The sequence below is a fragment of the Apteryx mantelli genome, chromosome 3 (assembly GCF_036417845.1).
Source record: "Apteryx mantelli isolate bAptMan1 chromosome 3, bAptMan1.hap1, whole genome shotgun sequence".
NCBI lineage: Eukaryota > Metazoa > Chordata > Aves > Apterygiformes > Apterygidae > Apteryx > Apteryx mantelli.
Genome location: NC_089980.1, coordinates 79,340,815 through 79,365,341, shown reverse-complemented (window position 1 = coordinate 79,365,341; position 24,527 = coordinate 79,340,815). Strand labels below are relative to the sequence as shown.

At 39.6% G+C, this 24,527-nt stretch overlaps 1 long non-coding RNA gene across 2 annotated transcripts; it reads left to right on the top strand.

Annotated features, from left to right (window-relative positions):
* The first annotated feature begins 11,397 nt into the window (after positions 1-11,397).
* LOC106497926 (uncharacterized) lies at positions 11,398-24,092 on the top strand. Of its 2 annotated transcripts, XR_010883888.1 has the most exons (5): positions 11,398-11,415; positions 14,522-15,123; positions 22,893-22,961; positions 23,046-23,277; positions 23,841-24,092. It is a non-coding gene; the product is annotated as an uncharacterized lncRNA (long non-coding RNA). The 2 variants fall into 2 exon arrangements; XR_001294860.2 differs by lacking the exon at positions 11,398-11,415 and having other exon boundaries at positions 13,749-15,123.
* Positions 24,093-24,527: the final 435 nt, after the last annotated feature.

The following is a 24,527-nucleotide window of genomic DNA, read 5'->3' as shown; positions in this document are numbered from 1 at the left end:
GTAATGTCCAAAACCTAGCTGTAAAGTACAAACACGAGGTCATTTAGGCTGAATGCTAGAACTTAACCTATGCTACCACTTAGCTTGACCTATACAAAACACCAAGTTGCTCATTCTTTAAAACCTACGGTGGACAGGAACAGGAAAAACTTCCAGCTTCATAAAATTTGAAAAACTCAGTTGCAGTGTGCTTTATCTGAAATGAAGCTAAATATTAAATGTTATTTGAATATATCTTTTTGTACCTTAATTTTCACTTCAAACTCTAAGTGACTCAGCCATAACAAATTGAAGGTTCTGTAAAGTTCCTGTCTGCCCACCCGCCCCCCCCTTCTTCTTCCAAAAAGTTGTCTGTGAAAAGGCTAGTTTTCTGGAAATTATTCACAAGCCATTTAAAAAATAATTGTTACCCTTTAGCTTGCCCATAAAAATTTTCCTTTTTCTCCAAACATTTATTAGGAAAAAGATGCAAATAGGGTAGATAAACAGACACAATTTTTCTTGCCACTGTGGGATCGTCCTGTAACTCAGATACCAGGCTAATAGATCTTGAGGGCATGGAGATAGCCTTTAAGGAAATGTTAATAGAATTGTTGAGCTAGTTACCAGATAACTCTACTGAGTCACTGGAAGACTCACTCTATGCCTATGGTGATTTACTTCTATAGCCTGGCTGCTCAGAAAATAAGACAGTATAATGTGCAAGCACAGCCTCAGCTTATCCTATAAAGATGAGAAAATGACTTCATTCTTTCTCTGGTTTCAGCCCATCATTCCCAAGCTGACAATCTAGTGATCAAAAGGAGTTTATAAGGCTGTAATGGGATACACTTGAGATATTTGGGGTGACTATCGGGGACTGTTCAGGGAGGGCTGAAGCAACTGTGTTCTCCCAAGCTCCCACGGAGATGATGAGTTTTAGATGAGATAGAAGTGCTTAGACTGCCTAGCATCAAAAGGGCTTTTCACTTCCTTTTGCTCCGCTGCAACCATTGCGATCACCTACACTTCATTTCAGGTCAGTTGTGCAGTCGTTCCCTTGACCAGGGGTGGTGGCTGTGGGAGCGGTGGAGGGACGCAGTCAGCACTGGCACCTGCGGAGTGGTGACACCCGATCGAGCCCAGGGCGTCCCCTCAGGGTGGCAAAGGTGCCAGACTGAAGTCCTGAAGATGTGTCTTGAACATTGAGCGTTTTAAACCTCCACATTTCCCGAAGGAAAGGGACGGATGTAACACACCTATCATCACTGTAGTGCTGGCATCTGTGACTGCAGGGACTCCTGACAGTGATGCTAGTTTTGACCATACAGAGTCTGGGTCATGACTGCTTACATCCGAAACCTGAAAGTCATTTAGCAGGCACTGATAGTGAACTCTGCCATTTGTGATGCTGATTTTCCCCGTTGTTTTCCACTTTTGAGCCTAGCAGTACATATTCAACTATAGATGTTCATGGTTAGATGTTTCACAATTAACCTTTAATATTAGTTAAATATAGATGCTAGTGGAATATGTCTGACCTTCTCTGGATATTCTTAACATCATTGATGAACTTACCACTACAATAAAATGCATGGGTAGCCACACATTCTAAAATCAATGTCTCAGTGGTATATTAAACTAAAGAAATGTTTTCATCCATAGATCTGCATCCAACACCACTGCTCCTTGGCAGGAAGGGAAATAATTGGTATGCGTATAGCTCATTGTTATATTAATTTAAACTGGGGCATACACAACTAAAAAGACATTTAGTAGCAATTACCTTACTTTTAGTACTCAATTGCTAAGATATAATTTTGAAAAGTCAATTAACCTCAAATTAATACTAAATTTTAAAAATTATTTAAAAGGTTTTCTCACCCCTTTTAATCCCACTTTTCTCCAACTTGAACTATCAGGAACATTCAAATGAAGTTCCCTTTGGAAAAGGATATATTGTGCAGGCTGTATTCGATGAAACTGAAGCTCAGGGCCAAACAGAGTTTCTGTTCAATCTTCACCACAGGGAAACTGGTTTCTCTCTGTCATAATGACAAAATATGCGTTGTTTACAATTATGTATGTGTTGTGCATAATTATGTACTAAGCCAGAATGTGGTCATACTGACAACCAAGAAGTTTTAATATATGCTGTGAGTTAAGGTAAACAAGTTAACCATGTTTTTCATGGTAAAAAGGGTATTTGTGCCCCAAAATGACTGGTACTAAGTAAAGAATGAAACTATGACATGATATCTGTTAATTTAAAAATGAGAGCCCTTGTACTGAAAAAGAAGTGACTGACTATCAAAATTTTTCCCAAACTCCTTTGACCAATTTAACAAATTTTTAGTTTAACATATTTCTTCCCTTGCACACAGGCACCAAAAGCCTTTGTTTTTTTTCCTAAATTCCTGCGCTTGTGATGTCTTCTTGACAGCTGTGCTCAGGGAAACTAGAAAGCAGCAGAATTACACCATTAGACTCTCTCCGGGGTTTTAATCCTATTTTCATTTCATTTTGCTAATTCATGACAGTTTTAATAATGTGCTGAAATGAGCCCTGTCAAAATAATTTTGGACACCTGGAAACACAAGCCCTGAACTAACTTCCATCAGTGATTTTTGGACTATATGTATTTGGAAAACAGTTTTCATGAGATAGCATAGGCAGTTATGCATCATGCCACACTTTTATGCCACCATACAACATGCTGTAGTAATCGGCATTTAGGAATTTTGTTCAAGGTGAGAATTCTCTATCACTTTCAGAAATAATTCTCTTTCCATAGTGAGAATTTAGAAGACAGAAACTTTGTTCAAGCTCTGAGCCTATACAGCAGCAAGCATGGGATAACTATTTTTCTTTGGAACTAATTCCCCAAAAGAAAATTATTTGACTTTTTGCTGTAAGGTATGGGACCAGGATATTATTCAATGTAACTCCTTTAATAGGTTTTACAATCTTGTTTATTAGAACATATCTAAGGCTATTTTCTAACCACCTCACAAAGCAATAATAGCTGAAAAGCCAATTTTCCAATTACTGCATTTCCACAGGAAGTAGAAATGTAATTTATGTCTCTGAAGAGTTCTTGTTAAATGCTCAGAAGATGGCTACTATAAAATAAAGTATTAATAAATGGCAAGATGTACAGATATGTATATAATAGGTGTGTGTATATACATATACGCACATCTATAGGTTTTATATATATATATAACATATATGTGTGTGTGTGTGTGTAAAAATTAATCTAAAGAAAGAATAATTAGTTCCATAGTCTGTACCACTAAAGATTTTTTATTTACAAACTCTTTATAAACACTTTATTCTAATATAATTGAGATCCCTAAATTATCAAGGCTTGGGTAAGGCCTTTAAGTAGACTTAACTGGAGAGAAGAGCCTTCATAACATTTTGTGCTATATCTGGGACAGCGTCTCAGGACAGCTTGGTGGAAATTTGGGAACCACTTCTAAACTGTTCCTTATTGCTTGTTTTTCAGGTATGCCAGTGTATAGTACCGGGAGTCAAAGTGTGTGTCAAATTAACAAAATACTATTTCCACCACTTTGTTGTGTTACACACCATAATCTACAAAATGTGGTGCTTATGAAGTAAATATTCCCCAGTTATAAATCAAAGTACAAGGTGGTGATGAAAAATCAGATTCTACTTTATTCAATCATAAGGACTTCCTCCCTTCTGGTGCACAGAAGAATGTGAATCATAGCAATAATCACTACCTCTTATGTGGAACAGCCCTTAGAGCAGGTCTTGATTTTTGATATTTTCCCTGTAGTTTGGTCAGAGCACTGGGATACTGCAGATCAAGAGTCCCAGTTTCCTTGGCTCTGGTAGGAGAGATCATAAACACACTGATTAGAGATAGGTTAGCATGTATTTTTGACAACTTTCTTTAGAAAGATAAGTCATCTCTAAGGATAAACTCAGGTCACCTGTATTTAGGCCTATTTCTGACCCTGCCTAGAATGAGCTTGCACACCTCTCTGTTTGGTATGCTAGCTGTGCGAGTGTATGTGTTTGCATGGAATTGTGCATGCCTGTGGAGAGGGTTTTGGTTCATAAGTGCTGTGACATAGAAATAGTAAATAGTAGACAGCAGAGCTGGGATATGGGGCAAGGTCATGAGCCTGCAAGAGTCGGTATGCCCTTTCCTCATGACTACAGGCCCTTTGGTTGGAAAGCCCCTGGCACCTGTGGAACAGTGCCTGCCTGGGTGTTGCTGCAGAGGCAGTGCGTTCACCCATGTTGGCACTGCCAGGATGACACTTTCCCTGGGTGCTGTTGCTCCCCATCACTGGTTACCTCCAGCTGTGCTTGAGAGGTGCTAGCTTGCTCTAAGCTTGAAAAACCTGTGTGCCATGGTATTTATGCCATTCTTCTTCTTCTGTCTCTGGGAGGTTTTGACATCTGAAAGCTTCCAGCTTTGTTGGTGGAGACCTCCAGCATGCTGGAAGAAAGTGTCCTTCTTCATGCAAGCTCCTAGTGTTGTCCAGTGTCTTACTTTAGGGCCACTTTGTGCTTACTTGAAATCAGGGTTTTTCTGCCCATTTTCTGTGGTTCATTTCTTCCTCTTTCATTTGCAATTATAGAATTTGTTCTTAATAATAATCTGAAAGTTCACGTATTTGAAAGATGTGATAGGAAAGGCTGTCTAATATTCCAAAGCCAAATGTTTCTTCATACCACATGACTCCAGAGGAACAAGCAGACAGTTATGGATGTATTTAAAAAAGAGCTAATACCAACTAATTTTCTGCCACATGTGGGGGCTGTGCCCCACTATGCTATTTAGAACTGACCTCATGAGTAGTGTGGCTGGGTTTTTTTTTTGCAAAGATTTATCTCCATGTTTGTTCCCAGGGTTTTGTGGAGCTGTCTGTCTAGAATTTCCACATTATAAATGGCTCTTGTTTTGGTAAAGTTTGAATTATTTTCATTAGCTGGTCACCTGGGGCCTGACCAGAGTCAGGCTAAAAACTTCAGACAAGCGCTACAGCTTTTGCAATCAGTCTCAGTCTCTCTCTCCTGTCATCCCCAAGGAAATGAAAGGCAGAAACATTTATGCTTCAGGTTAATGTTTTAGAAGTGTTTGAGGCAGGAAGTAAATGGACATATTCATAAGTTCCTCGAGGATGTTTTGTTTCAGTCATAGAGGTTGAAGCTTTCCTGAATAAAGGCCAGCCAGCACGAACTGCCCAGTGGCAGGATCTGTCCTTGGGACACAGCCACCTCAGAGAGCTGTGTACCGGCAGGGGAGTTGCCTTTCAGATCCTTTCTTTCAGACCATGCCTAGTTTTGACATAGACTTTGGTATTTAAGTCTTGGATGAGACTTGTATAAATCTCATATTAAAAATACAAACTTAGATTAGATTAGGAGGCACTGGAAATATCTAGAGACATAAAAATCACCTTATGGATGTGAAAAGAGATGGAAGCAGCCTATTTCATTTACACTAAGAATGAGCCATGTGATTTCTTTGCTTGCAGAAAGGAGGATCCTTCTGGATGATGCTTACTTTTGAATATCAAATCACACTTATTAATATAACTAACTTAAGCACCCACTTTGCTCACTATCCTTTCCCATGAGAAAAAGTATTTCTTCTTTTCAGATCTTAGACAGTGTGCAGGCTAACAGTGACAACTCTGAGCATAAGTCAGTGACCACTGGAAGGCAAAAGAAAATTTGAAATGGATCCCTAGTGAGAAGATAGATGTTGTAGCCTTTCAAGCCATTGAAATCAATCTGGCTGATATTGCACTTTAATATTTAGAAACATATGCATTTATTACAATGGCCTGAGAATGGGTGCTATTAAAACTTCTTTCCTTTAATAATCCAGAAGGCAAGGTCTGCCTTTTAGGAGGAAACACTGAAATATAGGTTATATTGACTTAAATTCTTTATTAATATTTTATTTTCCAGGATTAGAGCATTAGGGCAAATCAAGTCAGGTTTGTGATAAGAAACATTCTTCACTTTTAACAGCATCTACAGTTCAGTATCTCCATCTCTCTATTTTCTTCTGTTATTCTGACCATGTGTTGTTCTTGCAGATTCGAGTTCTGTGAGACAGTTTGGCATGTCTTGTTAAAAGAAGTAATAGCCAATAAAGTAAGGTCAAAACAAAGCTGTGCTCATTTATTTTTACTACATCTACTTCCAGTTGTAATGAACCCTCTCAATTTTCCATGACATGCCTTAATTAAAATTAGAGTTGAATTAAAATTTCCGTAGATAAACACGTACCAACATCATTGCTATGAATAATGAAGCAATTCATGACTGCTTTCTTATTGTGTGTCCTGCGTGTGCCATAGCCTAATGCAGAAGAGAGCAAGGGGTACATATTGCAGGAGGAGCCCATATGAGGGAGCCCTGTAGCTTTCTCAGAACCCCTTGGAAGGGGTTTTCTGTGATCACTCCCCTTGGAAGAATTTTCTCTTTTACATGTTCATCCCTCACAATATTTTGTGGGTTGACCTCTGATGTCTGAGTCTGGTTCTGCTTTGTATCATTTGTCTCTTCGTGTATTGGTTTCTCTGTCTGCTCCTGCGCTTTGGTTGGTTGTTTTCCCTGCTCATTTTGCACAAAGGCACCTATAGTACTGTTTTGGTCTTTAGGGCTATGATCCAAGGCAAGGGCAATATGCAGATCTGAACATCTGAAGTACTATGAAAATATAATCCTCAGTTGAACAGTCACACTTTACTTTCAGAAGACAATGATCTCTAGTATTAAAAATCTCATTAACACACAGGGCTTCTGGTTATAAGTATATGTTTTCAAAAGGAAGAACTTGTACCTCTAGAAGACAGTGGGGTTTCTGGTTTTAAATTCCCTTCTGGTGACACATGCTTTCCTTCTGAACTGTTAAACACCTCAATGGCCTCCAACAGTGCTGGGAGCATGTTGCTCCTCTTGCACACAGAAGTGTGTCAACATAGAACTGGTGCTTTCTCTGGATGCGGGCCTTTCTGTGCCTCCCCAAACAAGGAGATATTCTGAACTGCTGTGGCCATGGTCAAATTTCTTTCCTTTGTTATCATAATACATGTAATCTATAAAATGAAAATTCACCTTTGATGATGAATGATGGATTTACAGACTGTTTACAGATATTCAGGACTTGGATCCGTACTGCAAAAAACAAACAAACAAACAAAAAACCAGCCAGTTTATCTGTAATTATGACTAGAGATAAAAAAGTCAAAGTTCTGATCTTTTCCATTTTCAAGAATGATAAAAAATATATCAGCTCTTCATGAAAGGCAATTGTTTTAAGTGCTCATGGCTATGATAATTTTTGATGGAGGAAATTTATTTCCTGTGGAACACTTCAGCGGCTGCTAGCAAATCTGGACATTTGCTAGGCAGAGCTGCCAGTTTCTCCATCTTCAGAGGTGCACCACAACTCTGATACTTCTGGTAGAAAGGCAGGGCAGAATCTAGCCAAGGACAGTGATAGCATGAGGATAAGCCTTAACTCCAAATTCTCTCTACTTCAATCATTTTAAATGAAGTCCTGAGCAATGTTTGGCTTGCAACCTCCTCTTCCCTCAGAAGACCAAACACATCTTCTACTACAATATGTGGAATCCATCCAATCTGCTCTAGCACATGGCCCCACCATCCTGCCTGCATGCTCCCAACTCCGACCTCCCAGTTTGTATGGTAATGTGTAGTGGTTGAGCCTGCCCAGCCAGCTGGCTGGGGTGAATCAACAAACTGGAATTGACAAAACATTTTTTCTGACATATTTAGAATACTTCACTGAGGAGAAATCTCTTGAGATTCAACATCTGATTCTTCAGACTGTCCTTGGAGATTAAAATAAAGGAGAAGGCAACATTAAGTCATGCATATTCCAATTAAAAACAAACATGATGGGTCAGATTCCATCCTCGACTGCAGCCACACTGAAGTCTCTGCGGTTGCATGAGAGTAAGTGAGGACAGAATTTGACCTGGTGCCTTAAAAAAGAATAATATAATGAGAGACAAGCATGAACTTGACTCTAAAGTTGAAGCATGTTTCATCTTAGGAACCTTGAGAGAGAAAAAGATCTTATATTGAGAGGTATTTAATTCCACAAAGATGAAGCAAGATAAAAAATAAGAATTTTCAAAAATTCAGTTTTGGCTGACAGAGTAAGGTGGATTTTTGTCATCTGACAGCTATGCATACTGTGTGGCATATGATTAAATACACAGATCACTGCTCAAGCAAGTTGCTTTTAATTTGAGAAGCCAAAGCCACTAGAGTAATCTCTACCCACTAGAAGAAAATCACTTGGTCGCATAGTGACCTCACAGAAGGCCTTATGAATCAGCAGTGCTTGCCTGTGAGAAGACTTTTGTGAGGAATAAGCTCTGTATTCTCCATACCTTTTCAATGCAGACATGTGGCTGAGTGAAGGCACCCAGACCTCTGCCAGCTCCGGATGGGGTCTGCACTGAAAAAGCAGGGAGAGAAGCGATTTCAGTGCATGCTCTTGTCTCTCCATCCTTCAGCTTGCTTTCTGGAAGCTCTGACAGAAGCTGGAGTTGAAAGGTCTCACCTTCTATGTCCATAAGAGCTATTTTATAACTCTTTCATACTAATCCAGCCCCAGATAGGCATGCAAAACATATGTGCTGATGCCAAAGAGGTGGAAACCACAGAAACAACAAGAAAGTTTCCACGTTCCTCAATGTCACCTATGACCTGAGTGAGCCCATCCCGAAACTGCTGTGTAGTCTCTTGCCTATTTACATTCATACCCATTAGTTAGCCTGGCACTGCACCCACTCATGAGATAGTCCATCATTTTCACCAGAGCTGATGATAGATCTGAAATGGCAGCCTGCATGACTTTATAAAAGGCTGTGATTTAGTGCATGTCCGCACATGTAGTATCTTCGGAGTTCTGTGTAGTATCATCCTATCTGCTTAATCTCACAGTCCAAGGGTTAGGATTTTTTTGTTTTGTTTTGTACTTTCTGAGCGCCTGCTCTGTCATCTGTGTACCACATTGCACTCCATATTCATCAAAGATATTTAGCACTTGACAGGGTGAGTGCTCTTGGACTCTAAGATTTCTATCAAAACTCTAGCCCTTCTTAAAGCAAGATTTTGCATTTGCCTCATGCATGAAAAATACATGGCTTTCTCAGAGTCTGCCAGGCCAGAAAATGCTACTGATAACCTTTTTTTTTTTTTTTGTAGTTTGGTGCCTTGTTTCATCCTTACTGACAACAACCTTCAAAATTGTACATTAATGAAGAGAGAAGCAGATCCAGTCTATAGCAAATGAGGAAAAACTCAGCTGGAATGAAACCCCTCTAAAATTCTCTGCATATGAGGAGAACAGAGAATTCAACATTTTTGCACGAAGGGAAAGGGAGTTATATGTTTGGACTTTGAATATTTGCTTTGGTTTCAGTGTGACTCTGTGCAACCTTAGCCCTTGGCATATTTTCATCATCACCAGAATATAGGGTTTGAGAAAGAAATTGAAACTTTTGCTCTGCATCTTTTTACCTTTGCCATTAGACGGTTTCTGAGATCAGGGCCTCACTATGCACTGAATGGACGTACAGTAGGAGATAATACCAGCTGCAAAGTACTTACTATCAAATAGAAGTGAAAAAGGACGAGACACAGAGAAAAGGAAAGGGCTCAGAGTCATGGAGCAAGGAACTGAACATTTCCCCTGTTGTCTTATCCAGTTCCTTACATCCTAGTTACACATTACTATTCCAACAGGAGCAAAGCTGATCTGCAAGAACTTGCCAGAACAGAGGTGAGATTCCAGTTGACTTAGCTGCCTTAAGGTGCTGTCCTGAAAGGAACCACACTACAGTTGGCCTTTAGTTTTCTCTCATCCAATATTTCCCACTGACAAGCAGCTACCTCACCAGCCGGCAGAGAGAAGAATAAACTACAGAGGAGGCCTGTGCTTCCCTGGAGCAGCAGCCAAATTCACCATGACTCTGGAGATGGCCAGCAATGCTCAGACCTTTGCTTTGCCAATCCATAATGCTTAGAGTCAAAATCTGGCTGCAGGATTGCTATATAAATAACACATGGGCTTTAAACGGTGGCGTTAACCCACTTTACACATCCAAGAAATTGGAGAAATACAGGCTAATTAACAATCTTTAGATTGTTCCATGAGGAGGGATGGGGAAGTGGCTCCAAGAACCTCTCAAAACCTGTCCTTGGGGGTGCCTTCTGCATTTCCTGTCCCTTGGCCAGCTCTTCATGAAAGAGCCCACATAAGTAGTTAGTACTTTCATGCTAGCTCTGCACTGAGAAGATTATTTCAGAGGCAAGCAAAAGAAAGGCAGTGGAATACAAAGCACTACATTAAAAGAACCTTATCAAATGGATGAAGCCCTCAAATTTCTCTTACGCAAATGCCTGTTTTATGTTAAAAAAAGCCCTATCAATTTCTGTGAAACAGCTGCAGCACAGACACAGCTCCAGTCTTTATCCTGTAGGGATATGGTTCCCTCATCCCTCATATCTCCCTCATCTTCTCAGCTGGGGAACACACCGCCAGTCCAAGAAACACACGCATATTTAGTTATTCGTCTACCTTGCCCACTTTGCAGAGATATATGCAAACAAGAACAGTAGAATCAAGGCCAGAGTACCCTGCCTGTTCATAAGGAAGGATAAGAGGCAGAAAACAACATTTGTATCTAAATTAAAAGAAATCTGGTAGGTTTGATGTCAGGACAAACAGACCTACCTTTATCCTTTTAAAGTACAGGAAAAGAGGAATAACCAAACTTAGTCTATATGACAATAATCAGCTTTTTCCATGATCGTGAAAGCTGATGTAATCTCTCTGCATGCCAGCCTCGAGTGCTAAATTCAGCCACAAATTATGGGATAGATAATTTGAGAATTACCATTCAATAGCCAATATCAACAATCTGTCAAGTAAATGTCAAGAAAACTTCCAGGATAGGCATCTAGGCTTCTCAGACTAGCTGAAGACACATGTATTCTCCTCATTAGTAGGCCTCCCACTGGTCCTTTATTCTTTAACTGCAAGGGTGCACTGAGCTTTTAAAAGAGTCCTTATAGCCTACACAAGCCTACACAAGTTTCTCAGTTCCTGAGAACCATGAAGTTGCTGGTGATGTGGTGATGTTTTAAATATCATTTCTCAAAACTCTCTTCTCCTTCACAGCAGCAGGGCCTGTTGAAAGTGGCTTACTACTTGGCCGAGTGTTTTTTCCCCCAAATACCTGAGTCTTGAGCTGTTCATCAGAAAAAAACCCTCTAAAATCTCACACCATGTGCTGCCATCAAACTTCAAATTATGAAGAACACAGATAAAAATGATGTATAAAATCCTAACTTGGTTATTTGCTGTATGTGGCACAGAAAAACTAGACGAAAGAGGTAGGTAACTCGCTCCTTTGGCAGTAATAACAACATTAGAGGAAAATTTTTCCTTAAAGACCCCTACTTTTCTGTGAGTCTTGGTAGAAATGGGCCTGTGGGTTAAAAATTATTAGGAACAAGAGAGGAAACCAGATAGATAGTATGACCATAATCAGTTAATTTTCACAGGAAACGAAGCTAAAAGGGATCACTAAAAATTGCTAAAGTCACTAATGTAGCTCTATTGCCTTTGCTTGCCCAAGGACCAAAAACTGAACAATCTTTAAATGATCATTTTCCATCTGCCTGTTCCTGACTTGTTGTCCTGCCAATATTGATTTCCATCAAAACTTATCAAAGATGAGAACCTTCTTAACAGAAGCTCGAACACTGAAGAAAGACTATTTTGCTAATGCTGATACTGCTTTCCCTGGCGTGACTTTTGTCTATAGCATCCATTTCTCTCTTGAACGTGGTGACAAAGGCTAATAAGCTTCATCTTACTGGTGAGGGGAGAGCACCAGCTGATAAAGGGGATTTTATGCTAGGAATGGAATGAGTTTTAAGTAATCTGGGCAATGACAGGCTTGAGGGCTCTGCAGCTTGTAAGCAGCATGGACACTTGCTGACCTTGCTTTCTTTGCCTCATTTCACCTGATAAATGAGTGCTGTGCACAGGGAGTTAGGTTATCCCCACCCACAGCTGTGCAAATCACTTCAGTGAACAGATAATTGAGTAAGCGAGAGGATTTGCTCAGAGACCTTTCACAGGGTGGCAGTTGCAGAGGGAAACCACTTCCTCAGTCTGGCTGAGCTCTGAAAGGCAAGTCAAATGGCGGTCAATGCAGGCACAGACAGAACAACTAGAAATGAAAAGAAAAAACTCCACATCTTAAAATGAGCTGTCCAGATCCCCCACAGAATTCAGTGGATCTGATGGTCGGGCTCAGCCCCCAGCAGACTTGGCCAAGTGCATAGTCACATAAAGTCAACATGGTGTGAGCATGTGTGGATACAGCACCCATTTCTTTGTCCAGGAAATCACAGGCAGAAATACGGAGGCTTGCTGAAACTCCTGCGCAGGCACTGTACAGATGGCCAGCACATGTGTGATATGCTGGGTGCATCAAACTTGCTGGGTATATGCAGATCAACTCTATACGGCATGTGCAGGCAGGCCTGGATACTTTGCTGTGTCAGGAAGCACAAAGGAGTAGAGAAAGAGAGAGAGCTTGAAACTCTCCCACACTCCTCTAAATTAATGGTGTGCTATAACTATATCCACCTGCTAAGAATCCCAGCCCTAAAGAATAGGTTTTATCACTTACATACATTTTCGTAAGTCTAATCGGTTGTTATCTACAAACTGCCTCTAGAAAAGACTTTTAAAATTGTCTTAAGGGTGCACCTTTACTGCCACACTGGAGAGTTCTTGATGGGAATTTGAGTGCTAGTCCACCTATTGCCCACGCAGGCAATGTGGTGGTGCACGCTCATGCTTTACGCTACCCTGAGTGAAGAGCAGAGGCTGATGCACGCTCTAGTCATGCTCCTTGGCCACAAGGGTGTAAATGGGGCATTTTTGATGTGTCCCTTGCGTGCTGCAGCAGCTACACCACTACTGCACAGCACCCAGTGTCCTGGAGCCTGGCAAAGAGCTGTGGCTCAGCGCCTACAAGTTACACAGGCAAAACCCCTCAGGATCGTTTTTCTCTTATGAAGTTTTAAGTTGTGATTCTTTTTGTTTTCTGGAAATAAGACACTCTCTTACATTCTACTGTATTCACTTGGGAAAGGTAACTTCATTTCTTTCTTTACCAGATTCAGGGTGATATGGAGGTAAAGCTTCTATTTCAAAACAAGAAGGACTACTCAGGATCCTAGCTGAACAGCTCAGGTTTCACTACAGTAATGGACATTTCAGTGTGAAACTAGAATAAATGTTAAACCTTGAAAGTTGCCATAAAATGGAATTGTCATCATCTAGTCAGCTTTTGTTTCAAGCCCCTCGACTCCTAGTGAAGTCAATAAGAAATGAAGGTGCTAAACTATTACAGGATTCAGCCTGTAACAGTGCAGGACACATTCAGTGTAGGCTGCTGATCGTGGCTATTCTTCATGACAGTCATTCATTATATTCAAATATAACTTAAACATGTTCAGGAAACTTTGGAAAGACTAATCCTTGGGAGAAATGGGTTCCAGACCAAATCTTTACATTAATGATAATCCTTTAGAATAATATACTGTTTGTTTCAGAACATGAGAACATGTGAGTCTCTTCTTGGCTGTCACCTTTTAGACAAAGAGATGAAATTTAACATTTATGAAAATTAGTGCAAGTAATTCAATGCTAAAACAATAATAAGCCTACACTGTTATACAGCTAATGAAAATTCATGAGGAAAGAGTAACTTTTCCAGACACAGGTTTTACTTGCACACATTTATGCAAGTAAGTAATCTGGCATACATTTATGCAAGTAGTAATTTTTAATCATTTGATAGATCCAAAGAAATCAATAGCTCTATTCACAAAGCAGAACTGATTTGCATGCATAATATTATGTGTGTATTTGCAGACTACGGGGGATAATTTTATGCTTATGCTAACCTGTATTACTTAGGCATACCTGTGGCTTGAAAATTTCTCCAGAGTCATTTGACATTTCTGAATATGGTGCCTTCTTTTGGGTAAACACTGTCATCACAAATTTAAATTCATAAAGAGGAGGGTAGTTATAAGACAGAAAAACAACTACAGGTCTTGAACTGTCAGTGGTTCCAGGGGCTGTTCATCTTAAAAATGCCAGATAAGTTTCATGTCATGTATTAATCATGCAGTATGGCAAAATAATTAATTGTTTTATTAACATTAATATAGTTTGGCTGATTGATGAAAGCAAATGAAACATTGAGAGATACCATGAATAGCATAGATATCGTGCAGCTTTCTGTGCTGGTGCTGTGTGGGAACAGGTCAGGCAGTGGGGAGAACACGTGATGGTACAAATCTTGCCTTCAGACCTGCGTCAGGCTGTTGCTTCTCCCAGCCTGGCTGTTCAACAGCCTCTGCAGCTTTTCTGTCCCAACTCCTGTCAATCCTCTGCACAGTGCTTTTACAGGGTAAAGGTCTGTTCCCCAGTACAGCCTGCCCGTGTTGTTTTATCCATCCCTTCTATGAACCACAATAAGGAACTCATGTGGTGGCCTTTGCCTTAGGTAAGTTAATACCTAAGTTAAGATAAAGTAGCTGCTTTCAGCTGTAAGGTGAAAAACCCTTGCAATTTCCTGCCTTCTTGGCTGTTTGCCTGTCCAGGGTGCTCATCAATGGGTTTTTGGGCAGACCAGCTAACTGTACCCTAAGCTGGCTGGTTTATTGCTTATTCTGCTCAGCTTCAAATCTTTCCTCCCTTCACCATGCCCGCACCCAAAAATCTCGAGATGTTTCTTAGAAGACACAATTCTCTTCAGTACAGGACTATTCCTTCATATATAAACAGTTACAGTAATTTCTACTAAATGCTTCTTCAAATCTCTCATAGAAAGAGCATGCTTTCTACATGATGTTATTTCTGATCATTATTTTTCTTTGTCTATTGTATGAAAGAGAAAAAAGATTTTTTTTCTTTTTTTTCTTTCTTTTTTTTAAAGGCAATTATGATGCTGGGTGGGTAGCATCCTGTTTGATAGTCCTTATGGAGGACATGTGTTCACATTCACCAGGGTAAGAATATTCAGTAGGAATTTGCTTATTTAAAATTTAAATAAATATATTTAACTGCAATCTTTACTGGTCCTCTGTCTTGCTGTTACCAGTTAGCATTCTCCAGGCATCACACAAGACATGAATATTAAAGAGCAATTGTTAACATTTTGATGTTTTGTCAGCACTTTGTGTCAAAACATCTTCCTAATGGGATGCAGCGTAATGACACTGTGTCAAAACAGAATATCATCACCCTGTGCTAAAATGTTACAATGTGATGACATCTAGTTCTACATGGTCCGAAAGTTATTTGTACCACAAAGTCAAACCTTTCTTAAACTGGTGGTGGCACCTGGGTGGCACCCAGGCTGGAGAGCAAATCTGTGAGGTAAAAGGACAGTATATAAACGCACATTAGAAAAATGGGAAAGATGCTTCAGGAGATCTCAGAAGTGAGGACAATAACTTAAAAGGCAAGATTTTTTTGCAATGTGTGTTAGTCACTAAAAATGCTCGTAATTCTTTGAAGCCCAGGATAAAATCACTTCTTTTAGCAGAATCCCTGCTTTTCAACAACTGACTATTTCCTGGATGGCCCCACTGACTCACTGCACCACTGATTTAAAAATTGTCATTGACATTTTTAAAAATTAAAAAGTTCTCTTTGAAGGGGAAATCAAAGTCATGAAAACTTTTATTTTGAACAGCTTGCCCTCACCCCCCCAAACAATTGAAACATACTCTGATTTCAGTGCCAATCAAAAAAAAAAAATGGAGAGTGTAGGATATCAAAATCTGGAAAACTGAACTTCTGACTGAAAAGTCTGAAAAGTTTCAGTTTCTAAAAATGTATTTTGGAGTCTGGAATTGTTGCCTTTCTGTTGTTGAAATTTGAACTAAAATGTTACATGAACTTTTGAAGGATTGGTGATTTTTTCCATTTCTTTAAGATATTTGTGTCCAGTTTACTTCACAAGTGAAGTTCTGACTGATGGAAATAAAGGGATTTAAGTCCTTCCTTTTCTCAGGAGCTCAGTATTTCCTACTTCTATCTTTCAGAAAATTACTGATAATCCTAGGTATATAAAAACAACCAAGTAAAACACAAAGAGAAGATGAATATGACATCCAATCTTAAAGACCTATGTTAGGACCAAGCTTATAGCAGTTTTATATGTCTATATTTCTACTGATTCTAAAGAAACTTCTCCAGATATGCACCAGGGAAGTGTGACCAGAACAAATCCTTGAGTTTTCAGAGACATTTTCCTTTCCTCCAGCACTGCACTTCCAACTCCTAGTGTGGTCAGCAGGAATTGCAGCTGTGGTGGCTCTCTTAGGACTGGGCCCCTTTTTCTTCAGCTGAAGAGTTTTGCTGAAACAACAGCAAAGAAGTTTTGAGATTCAGTAATCGACATATATTGTACCATTTCAACATCCATTTTGTGCATCTCTTTTGAAGGCAGCTTTCATGCTCAGCTAATGATGTAGCTGGCCCTTTTCCAGCCTAAACAGCATGGCCTCCTCAGCTTTACCATTCTTGCAGATTCTCACAGCTTTAGAGGTAATGTGCAATCAGGTACATGAGACTATATTACATATTGGCAAATTTCTCCCACTGGAAAATGAATATATTATAGTCATAGGCCATTATAATTATTTTTAGTGTGGTGAAATTTAAGGGGCTGAATTAATCCCCACTGTAATTCTATTGATTTGAATAGAGTTACACAAGAATGAATGTGGTCTAAGAGAATTACATTCATAAATATGGCAAGTTGCAGAGTTGCTGTTTCTGTACATCAAGCTCTAATACTAGATTCTGCTCTCAGTTACACCTGCTCTACTTTGGAACTACCCTACCAGCATTAAAAGAGTTATTTCTAATGAAATACCTGTGTAAATAAGAGAAAAAAATCTAGCTCTAGAATCAGTGCTGTATTGCTAAAAGAGAAGTGTACAGTGTCCCAAATCGCACAGCAATTGCTGTCTGTAATTGCCAGCCAAGTATCAATGGCCACATCTAGACTGCAGGGCTTTGTGGCACTCTCACTCCCAATTTGTTCTCCAGGCCTGCACACAAAGCCTCCTACGTGTGGAGTGAGGCTGACAGGAGAGAGGGGAGAAGGTAAATGTACAGTATGGAGTCAGACCATGAGTCATGCACTCACTGAGATGCTCCTATTTAGGATTTGGGATGCAGTCCAAAGTCCCACAGTATAGACATAGCCAAATATATAAGCTCTTTTCTAGAAGAGTGTGTCCCAGACATTTGATACTATGGTTACACGGGAGTGCCCTATGTATTTTTTAGTCTTAATGGATGTCTCATTTGTTGTTTTTTTTTGTATGGAGAAATATTTGGAAGTTTAGGCCATGCTCTTAAACTCCTGACATACCAGTTAATTATGGTAGAAATGAAGTCAGCTGTTGAGCTTTCATGGCTTTATTCTGATTTTTTCCAAGACAGGTTTCACCGGACCCATAGTTTTTGCTTGAAGAAAATCCCCCTCTTCAAGCATCTCTACAATCAGGCAATGAAACCTTCTGTGAGAACTCACCAGGCAGCTGAGACTCTCCACTTTGACAAAGGTTCATGTGCACTGCTGCTTCATTCTGGATCCTGCTGTGATGCCTCCAAACTTTGCCTTCTTGGGTTAGCCCCATGTTCTCCGGTTTGTCTTATCCCCCCTTTCTTTTGCTCAATATATACGTCCAGCATGTCTGCAAATTAACCTGAAAATAATCAGGGTAGTGATAAAGCTTCAAACAGAAAGGGAGAGAGAGTAAGAGAGATTTATTGGTTAGAGATGATGATGGAAGAAGAGAAAAAAAAAGAAAGAAGAACTAATGAGAGAAGAGCTACATAAGAGAAAAGCTACGTAACAGTATTCCCAGTGATTTGTTTGGATAGGACTGGAGCACAATATTGAGTACCATATAAATTAAACAAGAAAGATAATAATCATCTATCTTCCTGTCCCATGACTGAAATAAAATCATTAAGAAGCCAATTACCCTTTTCCACGTTTCAGAGAGCCTGATATTAACTGATTTAAGGAAAGAGAGTCGTAAGTTTTCACATCAATTAGTGCTGAGTTTCCTGTCCCCTATGTATTCAGTCATTGTAGGGGAGGCCATAAATTAAGTACATACTCATGGCTGCTCTCTTGCACAGTGACAGTTTATAAACTAAACAATATGTTGTTTTTTCAGTGCACGCTTTTCTTGGGGAGGCTGGAGAGGAGCTGAGCAACAAAACCTGTAGCTTCTCACTTTCAGCTAAGACTTGAAAATTTTTTTTAAGAATCTCTAAAGCTGAGGAAACAGCTCATCCATGTGTAACTAAGTGGCTTAACAGGAGGCTTGTGAACTGGATCAAGCAATTCGCTGAAGGCAGTTCTCACAGATCCATTACTTTGTGTGCTGTGGACCTGACCAGGAACTGAAGGAGATGATAATGACATTACTGGAAACATGTGATATACAACAGGTCTTGGACATGTCCTCATGTGAGTACTTGCCTCTGGCAGCTGCCACCATACTCCCAAAGGGAAAAGGAGGTTGTTCTGTGAAGCAGCATTATTGGCTGTAGCAGTGCCCAGCTTTTCAGTGATACCTTAGAACAAGTGTCTGCCACCCAAAATTAAAATGTTGGACTATCATTACTCTCTTTGCATGGTTATGTATCAGTGGAATTACTGACACAGTGAGGTTCCCATTTTGCTGCCTTCCTTAGCAATAGAATGAATTTTGTTCATTGTAAATTCTGGCACTATTTCGTCTGACCTTACATCTCTTCTTTGCATCATATTGCTAAAGGAACCATGTAAAGAGAAGTCTGCTAACTGCCAGGAACATAGAAAATATAGATAAACATGACCAGTGGAAGCACAGAACACAGTTTAAGATGATGAGTACCAGCATGATTGATTTTGTGAAGGGTATTGATAAACATAAAGTCATGTGGAGTGGGAGTCTTCTTTTTTAACTGGAGAAATCTGAAAGTGAGGTATTGTAACTACATCCATTTTCTAGATTATTAACTTCTCCAGTAGCTTTTTTTTTTTTTTTTTTTGGTAACAGTATGCATACAGTATGCATGTTTCTGTACACATTTATGAGTATGTCCACATACACACAAATGCCTCTCCTCATCTGACAGATGCTCCAGTCCCTTAACTGTCTTAGTGGCCCTTCACTGAATTCACTCCAGTAGCTCCATGTCTGTCTTGTACTGGGGAGCCCAGAACTAGACATGGCACTGCTCCTTCCAGGAGTATTGATTTTTATAATATACAGTTATAAGTATTGGCTTTTTGTGGGAGCTACCTGAATGAAATCTTTACTACACTATTACACAGATTTTATTATGACCTGTGATTTGTCAAAGCATTTTTTCCTCTCTTTCTGATAACCAACTTGCCCTGTAAGCACAAAGAGGCATGAGATCTTCAAAAAGCATAGATTCTGTCCAGAGAGGATTTCTGTTAAAGGGCCCAGTAATAGGGAGGAGGAGGTTATTGTAACTTTAGCAAACATCAGGTTATATAATAGCTGCAAATTTACATTCCTGCTTCTGCTTGTTCTCTAGCTTTTGAAGAATATTTACAAACTGCTGGAAGGGAGGAGGTATTTTTAAATCACGTCCATTTTAACAATTTAAAATAATATTTTAATCACAGGTACTGACCCTGCCAGAATGCTGATCTGAACACTCCAGAGCATTAAGAAAACATATATGCAGAGATGAATTTTGCAACGTGAGATCATCCATAAAACAAAACTTCCCACCACCAGCACAAATACACACATACACAAGCAGTGAAATGAATGCTCACACTTTTGTATGCTATATGTATTTTAATAACAACATGGAGAAGACTTCAGGGAGGAGAAAAACAGCTAATCTGGATAAATTATTAAGGCATAATGCTCAGACTGTAGATCGGGACATATCTATTAAAAAAATAACTGGTGCTTTGACTGCTTTAACATTTTACTGCTGATTTGCAAGAGAGGAAGAAAGCAGTGGCAGAGGGTGCTCATTTGAATAATGCTCTAAATTGATGCCATATGTTGACCCCATGACCAATCCTTGTAGGCAAAAAAATCAAAACAAATCAGTGGTGTTTTTCAAATGGCTTCCAAGTAAGAGGCTGCATTCACCTATGCCAGGCTACACACACACATAGAGCACTTTGCACCTGCATAAATAAGACATTGTCCTTTATTGATACCGAGGAAAAACACTCTATTTTGAATTGTGCATAGAATGAATGCAGCTTGACCACAGTATTAGACATGGCTGTACTGATACCCTCCTATTTTTCTACCTTTAACAAGTATGGCTTTATATGTCTGCAATTTTATTCCATGTGTGCTTTGGAAGGAATTAAGAAAGATTTGCATTTATCCAGCAACTTTAGCTGAATATTCCTCTCCCACCTAAAATGAACTAAGGCACATTGAAGTTCAATGCAAAATGACTGAACAGGAACTGAACAGGACCTCAAAATTAGTAGGTACCCCCACAGAGGAAAGGTTTGGAGGGAGCTGAAGGATTGCACTGTGGTTTTGTGGGAGTCTCACAGTGATGGAGGCAGTGGGCATACTTATATTTTTTGCTTATATTAAAGAACAAATCCAGGAATTTGGGGGCTGTGAGTAGCCCAAGGAATGGGAGTAGCTCAGCAGGTCTATAGTCAGTGAAGAGCTTTTCTAGATGGTAACAGAAAGCAAGAATCAAAATAGGAATCACTCTCTGAAGGAAATTCTCTATTTACATTCACTTTTGAAGGAGGCTACTTGAGACTACAACACCTGAGCTAATTTTAGCCCTAGGGATTATGTCTACTAGTTTTCTTCCCCATCAATAGCTGAGATTTCTCTTTACTAAGGATTGAGAAAGAAAGGATATGGAGATTTTGCATTGCTTTGTAAGTTCTCTAGGACACTTCTAGGCACTTTCCTCCAAATTTAGTTTTTTAGTTTTTAAATATAGTTTTTCAAGACATAAAAGCAAACTATATCAGAAGTTTTCCTTTCAGAGCTTCTCTTTACATTCAGTAGAGGAGCAAGGTGTTATCTACCTAGCTTTGGTTGTGATTTTGATACTGAAAATTATTTTTTTGTTGTGTATAATCTGAGCATTTCTGTAATATTCACCTCCTCCAGGTCAAGCTTACACCACTCTCCTGATAAGCCTTCACTTAGTTACACATTTGTGGGTTACACATGAGGGTTCTTTTATTCCCCTTGGGATTCCCCAGACAGAGAAACATGTGTTGTGCACACAGGGCACCCAGAGTATCCAGGCTGTGTCAGATCAGTCGCACCTGCACTCTACAGCGTAACTGCAGTGAATCTGCCATGGGCAGGATGAGCAGGATTGATTTCTACTTGTGCCATAAGCCTGACATGTGCAGTCTACATTGGACCTATTGCAAGTTTTCTCTATATGCAGAAAGCCTACCTGCCTGGGTCTTCTGTATGCCCAGCAGTCTGGTCGGGTCACTGTTAATTTTGCCAGAGACTAAAAATCCTGGCCATCATCGTCATTATTTTCTTTCTGAATAAAATCTGGAGTATAAAAGATGCAGATGAGTCTGCAGAAACCCAGGTCTGGATGTAATGGTGCACAGTGTCAGAATGATCACTACTTCAGTAGTCTACTGCTTTCATAGGTCTGGTGACTAGGATCACTGAAGAGCACAGCTTCTGCTTCAATTAATGGGTACGATAAAACAGTGGACAGCCATCAGCACTTCCTGAATCAACAGCTGTTCATATGCTATATAGTACTACAAATATTTTGTCCAGTAAGTGTTTCTCTGCAGATCTTAAACCTGTTCAAATGTCTGCTGGATGTTCCTGTCTTCTTTATTGAGTATAGAAGTGACCAAGACATGTAATTTAGACTAGATCATAACCTTGAAATGCCTAAGCCTAGGCAATATTAATGACTCCATTGTTTCCTAACAAACTGAGTCATATTCATTCACTCCATCTCTCCATTTGTCTATATATGTGTCTGTCATTCGTCCCACCAACATTTGTCTAATGTAACCAGATTTGACAGAAGTACAGAGAATTCAAAGATGATTACATTTCTACAAACCTTGTGGAGTCAGTGGCTTGGTAAGGGAGAAAAGCCCAGATTAGGGTCTAAGAAAAAAACTGCAGTGTGAGCATAGTAATTATCTATTTGGTTTGGTCTGTCAGCTGGGACACATGCATTGACTGGACAGTCAGCATTGGAACTGATACAGCACACACTTCAGCCTCTCTATTCAAAATCTAGTTGACAGAGAAGCATGGGAAAATAGGTGGCATGGAAGAAAACTGGAATATTGCAAAAGTATGAAGTCATAGGTAAATTCAGGTTATTGTGGTGAAAGCATGCAGAAAACCATTCCACGTAAATCCATATGGCCTCATTAATTGTTAATCATAGAGCAACTTGTGTATTAGTATTTTCAGTATCCATATTTTAATGTGTACATTATATATATACATATACACATATACATAGCGTGTATATATGCACACACACAATATACTCTATATTATATACTAAAAATACTATAGTGTAATACGCTATACTACATAAGTAGTATACTATATGCTGCTATAATAATATATTATATATCCAATACAGGGAGTCATCATTTTGATCTCCATTCTTTCAATAAAATTCATAATACTGTTTCCTAGAGTTCTGAATCAATGAAGCAGGGGGAATGAATGTTTCAAAAATGTTTGTCCTTTTTGCACACTTGATACAGGTAGTAGTTGATGGATGAATAAAGAACATGTGAGGAAGAGAAGAGAAACCAGCAGAGACAGTATCTATGGTATGTTTTACAATGATCTCTGAATCTTAGGCAAGACAGGTGATTCTAAGTGGGGATTTCAGGTGCATTTATCATTTTGTCCAGGTCTTCTCTAACTGCAGGGAGTGATGCTGATGACATCGGTAAGAGGAGAAGGAAGCCAAGGCACAGTGATGAAAAAACAGCCTTCAGATAACATTCACTCAGCTGTGGAGAGCCAGCAGTGCTGCCTCAAAGCTAGACATGGGACACTCACCCCAGCACCTGATCGCGATACAGAAGAGAGCAGATTGTTCATGCCGTATGTACTGCACCAACCAGACGTTGTGGAGCACAGGTACAGAGAGGAATTATTATATCTGCACTTCTGTTTCTGGGCATGATGGTATAAATGGATGGTCATCTCCTATTATGTAAAAGCCTTGCTTTCCTTTCTGCTGAAAACCCCTGCTCTGTAGGATGAGTGTTGCTTCCCTTCATGTCCTGAAGGCATGTGACTTACACTGCAGAGGTAGCAAAAAGTTTTAATACTCAAAATAGTTGTGCTCTTCTAGGTGAAGCAGCTTTTTAACGTTACTCTTCAGATGGCCTCTGCTGGAATGTGAGTCAGATAGGGGCTGGCTGATTATCAGCTGCTGACCATGAAGGCAGTGTGCAGAGGGTTTGTTATAGTCTAAGTCGCCATCTGTGGCGTGTCTATCCAGGAAAGAAGCCAGGAAGAATTTGAAGGAAAGTATTGAGTTTGGTACTTGCTGGATGGTCCAATACATTTGAGATTTCTCCTGCATCCTACTTCCACAATAATCTGTTTTGTGTTTTTTTTTTCTCCTTCTTCGGTATAATATATATACTTTTTCCAAATTAAGAATTGTCACCAGGATTCTCATGCCTTTCTTTCAGCTTCTGCCACTCTCCACGCCAGCGCTTCAGGAATGGACAAACAAGGGAACCGCTGACAGGATGCGAGGTTCTGATTTCTGAGTTTGCTCTTGAAATTCATAACCTGGAATGCTGACAAGATTGGTAAAATTTCCCAGCATCTGGGAAGAAAAAGAACAGGCATATGGGGTATACGTTTGTCCATTTTCCTAGCTGAATAGGCTGTGTTGGCTGGTTGATTATTTGGCCCAGCTACTGTATTGTTGAACTAACATTCTGTGATAAATTAAATTATTCTTATGGCTATTCAGCAAGGCTATGCATTTAATTGTTTTGCTAAATGAATAATTAATAGTCATTTAAAATATGACCAACCATATGACTTGTTGGATTGCCAGTCCTATCCAGTGTCCTTTCTATACAGGGGAACATGGATGTCTTCACCATATATTTTCTAGCAGCACATGCAGATTCTGAAAGAATTCTTTCTCTCCTATATAGAATCTCCACTTGTTGCTTCAGTGTCTCTGGCTTGTGTGCAGCTGCAATCTTTTCATTCTCTTTACTTTTTTTTTTTGATAGAAAAAAGTTACACATAGCAGTTTCACCCATGCTATAAACCTCTTAAGAATACAAATCTGCTTGCTTGGAGATGTTTTTTGGCTTGAGTTGTGGTGAGAGGAGCTGAAGTTCACAGCAAATGCTTCT